The 14185-nt window shown below is 32.8% G+C and overlaps 1 pseudogene; it reads left to right on the forward strand.

The window, feature by feature from the left end:
- Window positions 1-7409: 7409 nt before the first annotated feature.
- LOC122536751 lies at window positions 7410-8859 on the forward strand (annotated as a pseudogene).
- The last annotated feature ends 5326 nt before the right edge of the window (window positions 8860-14185 follow it).

The raw sequence follows: 14185 nt of genomic DNA on the forward strand, positions 1-14185 counted from the left end.
CGTTATACGTTATACGTTATACGTTATACGTTATACGTTATACGTTATACGTTATACGTTATACGTTATACGTTATACGTTATGCGTTATACGTTATAAGTTTTTGGGGATGTTCGTCGCGGGTAGTGCAGGATAAATGATTTGGACAAATATTGTTTGTTAACACTTTTATTTGTATAGTCACAATAGACGCGGATCTTCGGTGGCGGCGAATCGCAGATTTTATACGCGCTCAAAAACGGCCCCGAATTTCCGTCGTGTTCTTATCTTTGACTCGAGGTTGTTCGACTTGTTCTCTCGACTTGTTCTGCTACATCTCTCGTCTTCGGAACTTTTTCGCTCCGAGGAAAACTCGGTCCCCGTCTCGGACCTCCCTAATTGGCTAAACCGTTTTTGCGTTTTGACCAATTAGGTTGTCACGAAATTGCACCGCCTTGCGTTCGAGACGAATTTTGTCGAGAGTGGGGCTGCAATTTCGTCTGGACCCATTTTTCCCGAATTGTGGCGTTGTAGCAGGGTTCCCTCTGGGCCTCACTCACTTTCTCCAAGTGCTTTCCAGATGTTGATCTGGGTGGCCCTTAGGAATCTAAGAGTTTACGACGCTTCGCAGGAATGCTATTGAGGCTGTATTTCTATAAGTGCGGACATTCGGTCTAACGCACTACAAAACTGACTTTAGCCCCTTCAATTCAATAGCGTCGGCGCCACGTGAGTCGTAAATTCTTCTAACTTTTCTGTCTGAGAAAACGTATTTTCTTTGCTAGCCGCTACAAGTTATACATTATACGTAATTCGTTATACGTTATACGTTATACGTTATACGTTATTCGTTATACGTTGTACGTTATACGTTATACGTTACTCGTATAACGTATAGATATATAACGTATAAACATACTTAATTACTTACTTACTAAACTTACTTACTTACTTACTGACTGACTTAAATACTTACTTATTTAATTTCTTACTTACTAAACCTACTTACATTCTTACTTACTTACTTACTTACTTGCTTACTGACTTACTTACTGATTAAACTTATTAACTTATTCATCTACTTACTTACTTACTTACTTAATTACTTTCTTACTTACTTACTTACTTACTTACTAAATTTATTGGCAAAGGGAATGGAGGCATCAAGAGACTCTAAATATTTCGGCTAGATTTGATGATATTTAAAAATATTCGAAATTTTTTTATCCGATGTTGATAATCGTAATTTTGTCGATATTTCTATTAAAAATATGCTTTTCGACAGTATTTTGTGCCAAAAATATGAATATACCGGTTATTAGGCTGAGAAATTAAAAAAAAATCTCCAGAACGCTTCTTATCTTTTCGATTCTAGAAAAATTTTATGAATAATCTTGAATAATTCTTAAACCGTCGGGGATGTTACGGAAACAACGACTAGATAAATGCAGACGTGCAAGGGATGGCATCAAGGAACTCGAAATATTTCTGCTTGATTTGAAGATATTTAGAAAAAAACGATATTTTCCTATCTGCGATGGCGAGAATCGTAATTTTGTTGATATTCTTATTAAAACTATACATTTCGAGTGTATTTCGTTTGAAAAATACGAATAGCGATCATTTGGCTGAGAAATTAGAGGAAGAATCTCCAGAACGATTCTTATCAGGAATATTTCCTATAAATACCTGTATGAAATGGCACCAACTTATCATTACCTAAGCACACTTACGAACATTAGTCTGATTGCGGAAGCAATTGTGTTATATATTTATATATATATATATATATATATATATATATATATATATACACAACAGTTGTTAGATTATTAAACGGATCTTTCTTTATTTCACACAGAAGCAATTTTTCCTCACGTGGTGTTAATTTTTTTGGACGCACAGATCTATGTCCATTTGCAATATTTCCGTACGTATTATACTTTTTTATTATAGAATGAATTGTTGATTTGCTACTGCTTACAAGAGAAGCAATTTCTTTATATGATTTACATTCTTTGTGCTATTCAACAATAATTTCTCGTTCGCGTTTACTTGTCTCTGGTGTTTGACCACTCATTATTTTGAATAACAGGTTAACGTTTAACTTTCGGTTCCGTTTTCTCTCAAATACTGTTCAAATACACTGAAGACCTTTGTTTACATTTAGACCTTGCGACAGTTTATAATGTATAGTGTTTATAATTCTGCGTTGGAATACTTTTGTTATGTCTTATATGTCTTATATGTCTTATGTCTTATATACTTACCCGTGAAAAATGTTATGCAATTTGTTTACTTATTAATTTGTTTAATTTTTCTCTAACTTTTCATATGTTTAGCAAATGTATATACAAATAGTAAATATATAATAAAAATATTACAATTTAAAAACAATTTGTTTCGAAAAATTGCAATTTATTATACAATTATTGTGTGATCTATTATTTTCTATCATGCTGTTCGAATACTTTTGTTGCTCATTATATTCTAAAATAGACGTGAGATGTTTAAAAAATATCTGTAAATTCAGTATCGTGGAAAATTAACAAAAAGTATGAATGAAAAGAATGCACAGAACGATGTTCATCTACCCGTAGATTAGATAGTAGTAGAACTGAGTTATTATGTACAGCTAATTGTAGATTGTATATAGTAATTATTTCTTTGTGTACTAAAGATCATATTATATCATATCATATTCATTATTGAGTGGGCAAAAATAATTAACTATTTTTTAAAATAAAGTTAATTATTTAATTTCTAAAAATTAATTACTTTATTTATTTTTTGATTGAATGATATGACTTTAGTTAATAATTCTCGTTAGTTTAGCTGTTTATATTGCGAAGCATAAATTAACCCTCACATATTAATTTGAGAACCATAATTTTTGTTTGGTTTTTTATAATTATTTTTTGAAATAATGACTTTCTTTTTAAAGTAAAATAATTGTAAACACTTGTAGATATCATTTTTGCTAATTTTTAAATGGATGATTTTAACGTATTCTTTGGTGTATCTAAGAACGTTTTTTTATATTATTCAACAATTTAAGTATGAATTAATTCTCTCTACTTGTAGTAGGTATGTCGTGCAAATGTAATGGTGAAAATTTTCTAAAACACATTTTCCAAAAATGAAAAAGGAAAAGATTTTCGTATAATATGTAGATTAAACGATTAAAAAACTAAAACCTAAAAGACTCTTCGAAACTACAAATCTGATAACGTCAAATTAAAACTATTTTCCTTTTGCAAAAAATTCTCAGAAATTTCTTTACTATCATATACATGTTTAAATTTAATATTCAAATCTCCTCGCTATTGTTCATGAGAAACAAGTATATGTGAGAAAATGTAGCGTGTCTCGTGATTTAGAAATTTACGTAACAGCTCAGAAGTTCAAAGAGGTTCTATATCTTTTCTTCAAATTAAGCTTCAAGTAGAACTTCAGAGTTAAAAATCTGTTTTACCTTGACAAATTTTTTTTGACCTTAGCGACTTTTTAACTTCAGTCAGCTTTTCGATATTCTATCCTGCGTAATTCCATGTCGCAAAGACTAAGCTCGAAGGAACGGTCTACGATTTGTCCTGAAATTTGGCCTGAACGTGGAATGCTGCGTCGACAAAATAACGACAGAGGGCTGTCCCATCGAGACGAAAAGGCGAAAAGGGAGAAATATAAAAGATGAATCGAGCGATGAAAAAGAGAGGAATGATGGAATTGGTGCGAAAACTGGTTTCTTAATCGGCGGATTTGAATTCACAGATACTTCTTTTTTTTTAATGTTTTCAGCACCGATAGATATAATTAATACACTGTATGAGTTTACTTCGGGATTATAAATCGCTTTACCAACTCTACCGATTCTACCGGTTTAGATGCAATTCTCGTAGATGTGAGCGTTCTGCAGCAAGGAACGCCCATCTAGCATTTCTTCGGTGACTTTGGCAGATCCTCTGCTGGTTCTCGAATATCGTCCAGCAAACAACCTGATCGCGATTATCGAAAGACTTGCTCGGTTTTTCAACATGTTCGTTTCGGTTGTTATTCATTGAAAAACACTGGGATTCTGACTATTCTTCAATGTATTGTATGGTATCGGAAAGAACGAGATACGTTTTGCAACGGGAAACATTAAAACGAGTGACAGTGTTGTTATTGAAACAGTGAATGGACTAAAACTACTTGATTGGTCTAAAACATTGACCTGATATCGATTGTTTATTTCATTCTGCATTATGTTCTTAATTATAGATCAGTCCCAATTTTCATTTCTTTTATTTACTTCCCTATATTATTTACTATATATTATATATACTTTGCTATCATTACACTTGGAATCATTTTGTTAAATAAAGCAAGAAGAATTAATTTTAATTGTTACTTGCCACTTTATATCACACCTACACTGATCTTCAATAGCACTTGTGTAAACTAATTGAAAGAATTCTGTTGTTACATAGAAAGGTATATTTCTCGATTTATGGAAGACATATTTGCCGTCGTTTATGGTGAGAGTACAAAATGATTGCTAATTATTGCGTATGTTTATACAAATGTATTAAAATATTTTTTTTTTCGAAAGATTTTAATGATATACTGATTATTTTAAACGTTATTAGTATATTACATGTTTCACGTTCTTTATTAGTATATTAGTAGTATATTACTAGTATATTAGTATATTACATGTTTCATGTATTTTTCTCACATTTATTTTTTAAGTTTGATATTATTTATCGAATATTTAAAGAAATTTAGAGAGAGTAAGAACAGATAAAGATATTCTATATCTATACTCTACACCCACTCTATGATATTATTAACGATATTAATCGTAATTAATGATATTCGACACGATTATTGAATCATATCGAAAAATGTCTAATACAATGTGGTCGATGTGGAATGGAATGTTGAAGAGAAATTCCAAAACTGGACGAGAAGGCAGTGATATAGTGAGTATATTGAGATGCTAATAAAAATTTAAAAATTTAAATACATATTAATTCGTTATTCGCCTCGGTCATATTAATAAGAAAATAATTATTATTATATTATAATAGATTAATATTAATAAATATTATAATAGATTTTCAATATGTATTTATTGCATATTTCTTTGACGTAATTCTGTTACGTTCATACCTAGATTATATTTTCATATACTTTATCATATACTTTATTCACATACTTTAGGATATGTACCTCATACACAAACACGTGTAACATGTTGATTAGTCAATCAGATAAATTTTATGAAAACGTTGTTCTCTTAAAACATAGGTTTTTCTTAATTAAATAAATAAAGATAATGTGGAAAATTATGACAATAACAAGTGATATGATATTTATGATAGTAGCAAGAATTTGAAATGGCGATTAGCTTTTCTAGATTGTCTAAAACAAGCATTTATATAGAGAAGAGAAGAATAATTAGAAATTAATAAAAGTGACTTTAACTTTCAAAATTGTAATTGATTTTAAAAACGAATACAAACCATATACTGAAAGAAAAAGGCTGAATAAAAAACTATGCATTTCAATATATAAATTAAAACTATTAAATTTATATACTAGTAGAGTTTAGTTGTGAAGGGGATTTTTAAACGAAAAACTACGACATAGTAATATTTGATTGGAATACTGAAAAATTTATGTGCCATAACATTTTTTCTTTTATTCAGACTACACTAGTAGTCTAATTATAGTGTAAATCAGCAATGCACAATAATGTGTCTGAATATTTGGAAATATGTGTTGATATTTGTCTCAAATAATATATATCAATAATTTATACAAATACTATTAGAAATAGATAATAGAGATATGTTTACATGAATTGTTTATTCAAAGAATAACTTTAAGATAAGTTAATAACTTTAGGTTAATAACTTTATTGTTTATTCAAAGAATAAGTTTGAGAAATAACTCCATAATTTCAATCGTATTGATGTTTTCACAAATTAAAATAGATTAGGGTTATTAAATTTTTATCAAATTCAATTATTGCTTTTCCAAATACAAATTTATGAAAAGTAAGGTTTTCTACAAATAAGTGAGTAATAATTATGATTTGTTTCAAATTAATAAAAATTTTAATTCAAATGAACATATATGACAAATTAAGATTATTTAGTTAAGAAAATCTATTATGTGTTGGACAATACAAAAATTATGTCATGAATATTTATTAAAACTGAGTTGAATATAAAATACAATTAATAAATTATTGCATCATTTTATGTATTATGTGTATGTAGATTTGATTTTCAACTACGGAAATAGAATAATAGAAAAGTTAATAGGAATTTGCGATGATGCGAATTTATTAAATAAAATTTTGAAAGTTATGTTCTAAGATACAGTGCCTCCTTAGTTGCAAAAATTTTAATAATGAAAGTGAAAATACTGTCCAATAATATGTTAAAGGCGATGACTTAAATATAAATCTGACCATGATATATAATATATTAGCAAAAAATCTCACTACAATAATTTAGACTTATTGCAAACTTTTATAATATAGAAAGTTTTTTCTAATTTCATGGAATCATCGAACGATATATCTATCGATTTGTAGAATTTAGCATTGGTGAAAGAATGCTCTATAAAAGGATTGACTCCATAGATACTTTATTCTGAGAGTAATATATTACAAAGGTTTATGCGGTTAACAAAACTTTCTCCTGACTTGATATAATTACTATAATAAGGCATTACGATAAAACGTAATTTGATTCCAATAATACTGTATGGTTTGCCCAATGATTCGAAGGGAAACTCTTCTTATCGCGCTCTAAAAAAGATGGCGCTGTCTGTATCCGGGACGTAGATACGATGATGATAATTCAAATCAATCACCGTACTACGAAGAAATATAACTTCGTATTTAATTTTAATAATTCATATAAAAATATCATCAACGTAACAAAATATATATTAACTAAAATTTTCTCTATATTTAAATATTTAATAACTAATAAACGACAAATAACGAATAGCGAATAACGAATAATTTGTTTGATGGTTGCAATATATACATCACTAACATTTGTTAAACGTCTCCATGGTAATAATAAATGGACTAACAATTTTTAAATTTTCTAATGTTTATGTTGTTTATTTTGTTAAGTTGGCGCTATCGGTTTATCAGAAACACGCCTTTCGGCGGAACGATTGAGCGGAAATAGATGTCACTGTGTTTGTTCAGCGGATGTAGCTATCGCTACAGTTCCCAGCAGTGTAGTATCGTTACAGTTCCCGGCAGTGTAGTATCGCTAGAATTCCTAGCAGTGTAGTATCGCTAGTAGATTCTCTCCAGTATAGTTTTGTTACAGATTGGCTGCATTGTAGTGTCGGTACAGATCTCTATAGTGTAGTGTCGTTCTCATCTAGTAGGAATATCTAGTAGGACATCTAGTAGGAACTTACAGTTACTACGTACGTGACGAAGAGTAGCGTGGCTTGGTTTGTGTCGAACGATCAGCTGTGAAAACGTGTCTTTGAAAACGTATACGTTTGAAACGTGTTATTAGACTATTAAGAAAAAACTATTGCTTTTGTATTGAAAAATATTGAGAGAAATGACTACGACCGCGAGACCTACGTTTGAACCTGCTAGAGGAGGACAAGGACGTGGTGAAAAAGATTTAAGTGCAATTTCAAAACAATGTATAGCAGCAGAGATTTACCGTCGCATACAAAATCAAAATACAGATATTATATTTCATTTAATAATATTTGTTTACTTTTATTCAAGAAAATCTTGTATACAACTTTTTTTATTAACCCCTTCGCCTACAATATCGTGTCAGGCTCGTAGTATGTCGAAAGGGCCAAATTTGAATGTCATATGTCAGGCTCGTTGTACGTCAAGTAGGCCAAACGTGAATTAAATGTTATTGATACATTATTCATTTCAATATAATAAATCTTTCTAGTTAACTTACGTATCATTCGTAACTAATTTATCAAACATCTAACAAAATTAAACCTTGTGTTGCACCTTCAAGTATCATAAGACTTGTACGTTTGACATAATTTCGACTGCTCAGTCGAACCGTCAAATGGCTCGACCCGTCAAAATGCGACCGACCCTTAGGAATGTTTTGACTCTCGCCATCGGAACTTAAATCATAGGCCGAGTGGTTGAGTAAATACCTGAACATCATAACCTCACTTTTTTTGCATTAGAAAAATTAATGAATTAATGAATTCCATTTGCAGAGAGCATGGACAAGAAACGATAGAGGAATAGCGAAACCGTGATTTTCGCAAAGAATTAAAAGTACGTGAACGTGAACGTGAAAGGGAAAAGGATAAAAGTTCTAATCGTCGTATGTTAGACCCACCTCGAGAGACTTCTGCATTAATCATTGCCAAAAAGCAAAAAATTGATCAAGTACCTACGGCAAGTTTAGATGCAGATGATCCTCTTGATGACGATGATTCACAGTCAGAAAGTGATGAAGATGATACTGCTGCTCTTTTAGCTGAATTGCAACGTATTAGAAAGGAAAGAGCAGAACAAGAAAAAGGTAAAATTTCTGCATATACTATGTATTTTATATATAAGTTTAATCTTATGTGTTTTCAAAGCCTTTATAATGTTTTATTTTCTTCATGTTCTTGGAAATGCAGAAAAGGCAGGAAGAGGAAAGAACAAGAATGGAAAACATTCTTTCTAGAAATCCTTTGTTAAGTTCCTCTCAAGGTGGAAGAACAGATATGAAAGACAGACGACGATGGGACGATGATGTCGTATTCAAGAACTGTGCTCGTTCTGAACCAAAAAAGAAGCATGATGTGTTTATAAATGACTCGTTCCGAAGTGAATTTCACTGAAAGTTTATGGAAAAATGTGTTAAGTGAACAAATCCGCAAGAAGCATGCAATATCTGTAAATAGTTTTAAGTTTTATGTAGCTTTAAGTTAATGTTATCATACTAGTTATCAAAATCTCACAAACAACTAATTTCATAAGTATACATATTTGGGCCTTTATAATAAATATTTATACACATTTTTTAATATTTTATTTATCAATAAATCCATTGAATTAGGACAAAAATTAAGAGCAACTGGATTTAAAAATAGAAGCTCGCTATGTTCCATCAGCTTCAAAATCCAGTTACATCACGTTGCTCGATTTATTTGCAGTAGGCACTCCTAAATCTTAATCTAAATCTTCGCGGAAGGCCGGAGCAAGGAAGGAAGCCGCCGTCTGGAAATTGCTAAGCTGGAACGCGGCATGAGAAAACTGCTTGATGGCTGAGATTCAACCGAGATTCAACATGCAGACATTGCTGTCTAACAAGAGATCTGAGTGGAAGAGAAAGCGATAAGAAATTTCAGTACCAAATTGGACAAATACCTTAAATTGTGAATAAAAGCGGCAGCGTTGTCTGTATTGGTTCGGTCAAGGGGAGGAGAATCTCATAGAGGGAATAAGGAAGATGGTAGGCGATTCCTGTTTCAGAGAATGTGTATATGGATCTATCATCGCAGAAAGAAGACAGAGATAAACGGTAGTGTGTATCTACATCAATGTCAGCGTGAATAGAATGAGAGAAGCAAGCACTGGATAAATCTGCATTTCGAACCTATTATAAGGAAAGGATACAGACTAATTTTAACAGGAGATTGGTATGCTCGCATAGGGGAAGGAAATTCAAATTCACGGATGGAAGAAGAAGAATGGGCTAGAGGATCGGAGGATGCAATCTTGAACCAAGAGGGTAAAAGACATTTGAGTCTGTGTGATGAGTTTGCTCTGACAGTTATGGATGAAAGATTCAAGAGAGACAACGAGGGTATAGCTACTTACATAGGCATAAGAGGCAGCTGTGTAGAATTATCGTCAAGGTAGAATTATCGTCAAGGAGGATCGAAGTGCTAATCAAAACAATGAAAGTGCTGGAAATCGAAACGTCGGACCATCTCCCAACCATTTGTGAAATCCCGGAGAGAGAAGCCGTTTCGGAGGAGCAGGAAGAGAAAGCGATAGCAAGGTGGAAATTAAAAGCGAACAGTACAGAGGGGTATCTCAAGGCCCTAGAAGAATGATGGATACAGTCATTCAGGTGTGGAGATATAAGTACCAGGCTAACAAACTTGGAGTCAGCTATCTCAGCGGCGGCAAAAGAAGTGAAGATGAGAATAAGGAGACAGGCAAGAGGAGCATGGTGAGGCCCAGAATATACGGAGGAATATATGCAACTTAGCTCCTGAAGATGTATGGCACAACAAGGAATGTCGAGGACAGGTTACTAGTGGTGGAAGTAAGGTAGAACATCAGGAGGCTTCAAAAAGAAAAATTCGGAGAATGAGGGAGAGGAGCTGGGACAAAGTAAAGCATTATAAGAAGTTAGCCGTATTTCGGGAAACATTAAAAGTCCCGCGATAACGTCAATTTACGGCGCCATTTTGAGACCTCGAAATAAATAACTGGAACGTGAGAATGGCTCACGCGAAAAACCTGATCTAATCTCTCCGCATTCGAATCTCGTGCAAACGGTACAACAAGAAGTTCACCTCGATGACGATCAGGTTCCTCCGTAATTTTTTCTCCTCGTTCAATGTTCTCTTGTAACCCGGTGGTAACCTTTTGCGCTGGAACATCAGCGCGTAGAGAGGCCGTTGCAACCGTAACACATTTTGCCTGCTAATTGCTTTTTGATGGTTCCTCGTTATTAAATCGCGAAGCAGCTCTGTTCGTCTCTTTGTTCGGCGACTCGAGTTTCTCCGTGTTCTCGTACAGATGTTGCAATAACGCGCTGTCGTGCGCCAGGTAACCGAGGTATATATGCGAGAAGATGTACTGCAACATCTTGAACTCGGCCTTTTGGGACTGTTCGTCTTCCATGCGCAGAAACCGACACGACAACACGATCGATTGAGCGTTGACTAGAACGCAACTGCCGTGACAATAATTACTCGTCTTATTCTCGTTTTTCGTTACATTAGATCGCCGGGGAGTAATGTTTTTTATACCTACTGGGGAATATTTCATTTGTCATCAAAATATGTAATTCCGTGGATCGCGATATTAATATTGAGCAGCAGATGTAGCTAACTGGCAGCCCATGAGCCTTGCCTTTACTTTCCTGATAGGGAAGCTGGCATTACCCCCTCCACATTGAAATTTCTCGCAATGTCACTTTCTTATTAACTATGTATGTAGTTCATTTGGACAATTAAAGGAATTTGAAAATAATAATTTGAAAAGAATTGATTATTTAAGAAAATTACATTTATTTGATAATTGAGAATTTGTCTTTAAAATAACATTCTCAATAAATATCAATGAAATCAAAATACTCAAATGAAAAAGAAGAATAATCAATGAAAATCAATGAAAATTAAATTAATTTATCAGTGCTCGATATCACGATAAAAATTTGTCTTAACTTTTAAGAGGACTCGTTCCTCAAATATTTGGTCAGTTAATGAACAAAATTTGGGGACATCTGTTGCAAATGAGAATAGCCTCTCTGCCGATGACAAATGGATTATTTTTGAAATAACTATAAAAAGTAATTTAAAAATAATGTTATTTGAAATTTTTTCAAAATACCCAGACTGGGCAGGTTTTCATTAGAAATGTATTCAAAGCTAACATTTGAATTCCCGAAACTCGAATCCGAAACGTTGTTACATTGTAAGGGTATAATTAAAAAATTACATTCTACAATTTTACAAAATTTTTATACGCAAATAAGACCTCCACTCCTTGTACAACACAAATACAATTTATAACGCCTCTGATTACTCGTTCTCTCACTCACCCAGTCACTCACCCTCTCTTCCTCTCTCTCTCTCTCTCTCTCTCTCTCTACAATATTGAACCACGGATTGACATCCGGCTAGAGTCAAACAAAAGACAACACAGCAGACGCGACACACATACATATACATATCACACACTTACATACGATACAATACATCACACTTATAAAATACAGTTGACGATTACCGCTAAAAATTTGTCCAATATATCGTTTATGAATCACAACAGAATCACAAATGGTTTCACATACTTCAAATCTTCATTCTGCCTCGCCATCTTTTTTCGATGTCTTCTCATAGCTCGTCCTCTTCCTCGAAATATCAGGGTACATCAAATATCTTCTCCACATTAAAATTCAAAGTGACAATGCTACTTCGATTTTCAATGATATACTCCACGCATTCCATGGTTTCTAAACCAAGCAAGTCGGTTAACTCACTTTCTGAATTGTTGCTGCGTAATGTCTTAACGATTGCATTCGTGAATTCTCGCCAAGAAATTATCAGCGAGTACTTTTTATAGTACTCGATTAACTTTTCTTCAAACTCCGCCCTCTCAAATTTTGGTCCAATCTTAAGTGGCGTCTTTTCATTTCCGCATTGCATTGCAGAATCACACACAATTGGAATCACACTTTTCGAAGAAGCAGCCGGAATAATACGTTCTTTGTTATCCGTCGCTCTTATAGATTCGTATACAAATGTCAGGCCGAACAAATTATCGACCGTTTAAATATTACATGTTTTCGTTCGTTTTTTATCAACCGTTTTAACAACAGATGTCGACGTTCATTGACGTTTTTTGTCGACCATCTTGGTTTCCACGATTATATAATATTCGCGAGACTATATGTATGTTATGACTGAAATATAGTAGTGATGCTCTTCGATACTATGCAAAGCTTGGTTTACTTGAAAAATTGAAACCTGAATGCCTCTTAGTCGCCACATTTATATAGTATATTTGCACCTCCTCCTTGACCAGAGTAATTTAGGACATATACCTGGCTATGTGCTTCGAACAATAAACATTCTTACAAAATAAAATTAAGTTTAAGGTTCGAGAATTTTCACTTTATGACGTCGTTACGTTGTATAATTAAGAGATTATAATTAAAAGTAACTTTGCAGCCAGTCATTATTCCAGTCATTAGAATATTTTTGAAATAATGACTGGGATCGCATTTTCGAAATGAAAAATCCTTCCTTTTTCTGCAAAATTGTAAACTATCTTTTAATTGCACCCTCGCAAGCTAACGACGTTGTTGAGATTCGAATCTCAAAATTCTCGAACCTTTAAGTTGATTTTATTTTCTTGCTTCTTCGAGAATTGAAATTAACAGAAATTTACATAAATTTGCAATTGACAGTTGAAAATAAATTTGAAAATAATGCTTTTATATAAATTTTCAATATTGAACGAAACAACGTACAAAAATGTATATTCGAGATTCTTGTCTAAAAGAACCCTGACATCCGAACGTTTTTCTGGATCTAATTTACATCTCTCTTCCATTTCTATCGACTACAATGGATAATATTTCAAGATATACACTTGATGATGGTAATGTAGCGAGATATTTTCTTGACAGATTTCTTTACACGTTTACTGTCGTTTTAGAGTTACGATCGACCCTTACGCACCTTAATTATACATATCGTTATAAACAAAAAACCGATCATTCGCGAAGTATCTCAACATTCGAGATTCTAAATCACTCGCGCTGCAAATGATTCTTTTTTTCATTGATTTTGTTCTTTTTTTGTCTAAATTTCAAGATTTTTGAATCAAAGCACAAAGTTTCGAATTCTCGGAACTTTTTTGAATGTCCAGGTTTTCTCGACGTCATACATTTGAACATTCAACGATACAGTCATACATTTGAACATTCAACGATAATGTAAAATGTTTAAACCCAAAGAATCTATCAAAAAAAAAAAAAAAAGAAACCTATAAATTCGAAGAAAGGGAGGCACGTGGTCAAGGTCGCGATGTGCAGTTCAGAGAGCAAGACTAAGAGTAGTTTTATCCTTGGAGAAAACGCAGAAAAGATCCTAAAAACTAGAGGAAAGAATTGAGAGATCATAAGGACTTAATGCAAAGATAGTGTAGAAAGTGAAGGGAAGTTTAAAAAGAAGCAAAAGAAGCAGAGTATTTGAGATTAGGCAAGATGGAGAGATAGCGACAAAACAGGTAAGCACTCGAGGGAGGGAGAGAGACGACGAAAAGGCAATGGACAAGTTCGTCAAGAAAGGGAAGAAGGACAAGAGACGAAGACAATTGAAAAAATTTATGGATTATGATAATTTATATTTATATCACAATACTATAAATAAATAATAACTCCGTAATTAATTTTAGTTGTTTATATAAAAATATTATCAATATCACAAAATATACAATTACTAA

The sequence above is a fragment of the Frieseomelitta varia genome, unplaced genomic scaffold, assembly GCF_011392965.1.
Source record: "Frieseomelitta varia isolate USP_RPSP 00005682 unplaced genomic scaffold, Fvar_1.2 scaffold_87, whole genome shotgun sequence".
Taxonomy (NCBI): Eukaryota; Metazoa; Arthropoda; class Insecta; order Hymenoptera; family Apidae; genus Frieseomelitta; species Frieseomelitta varia.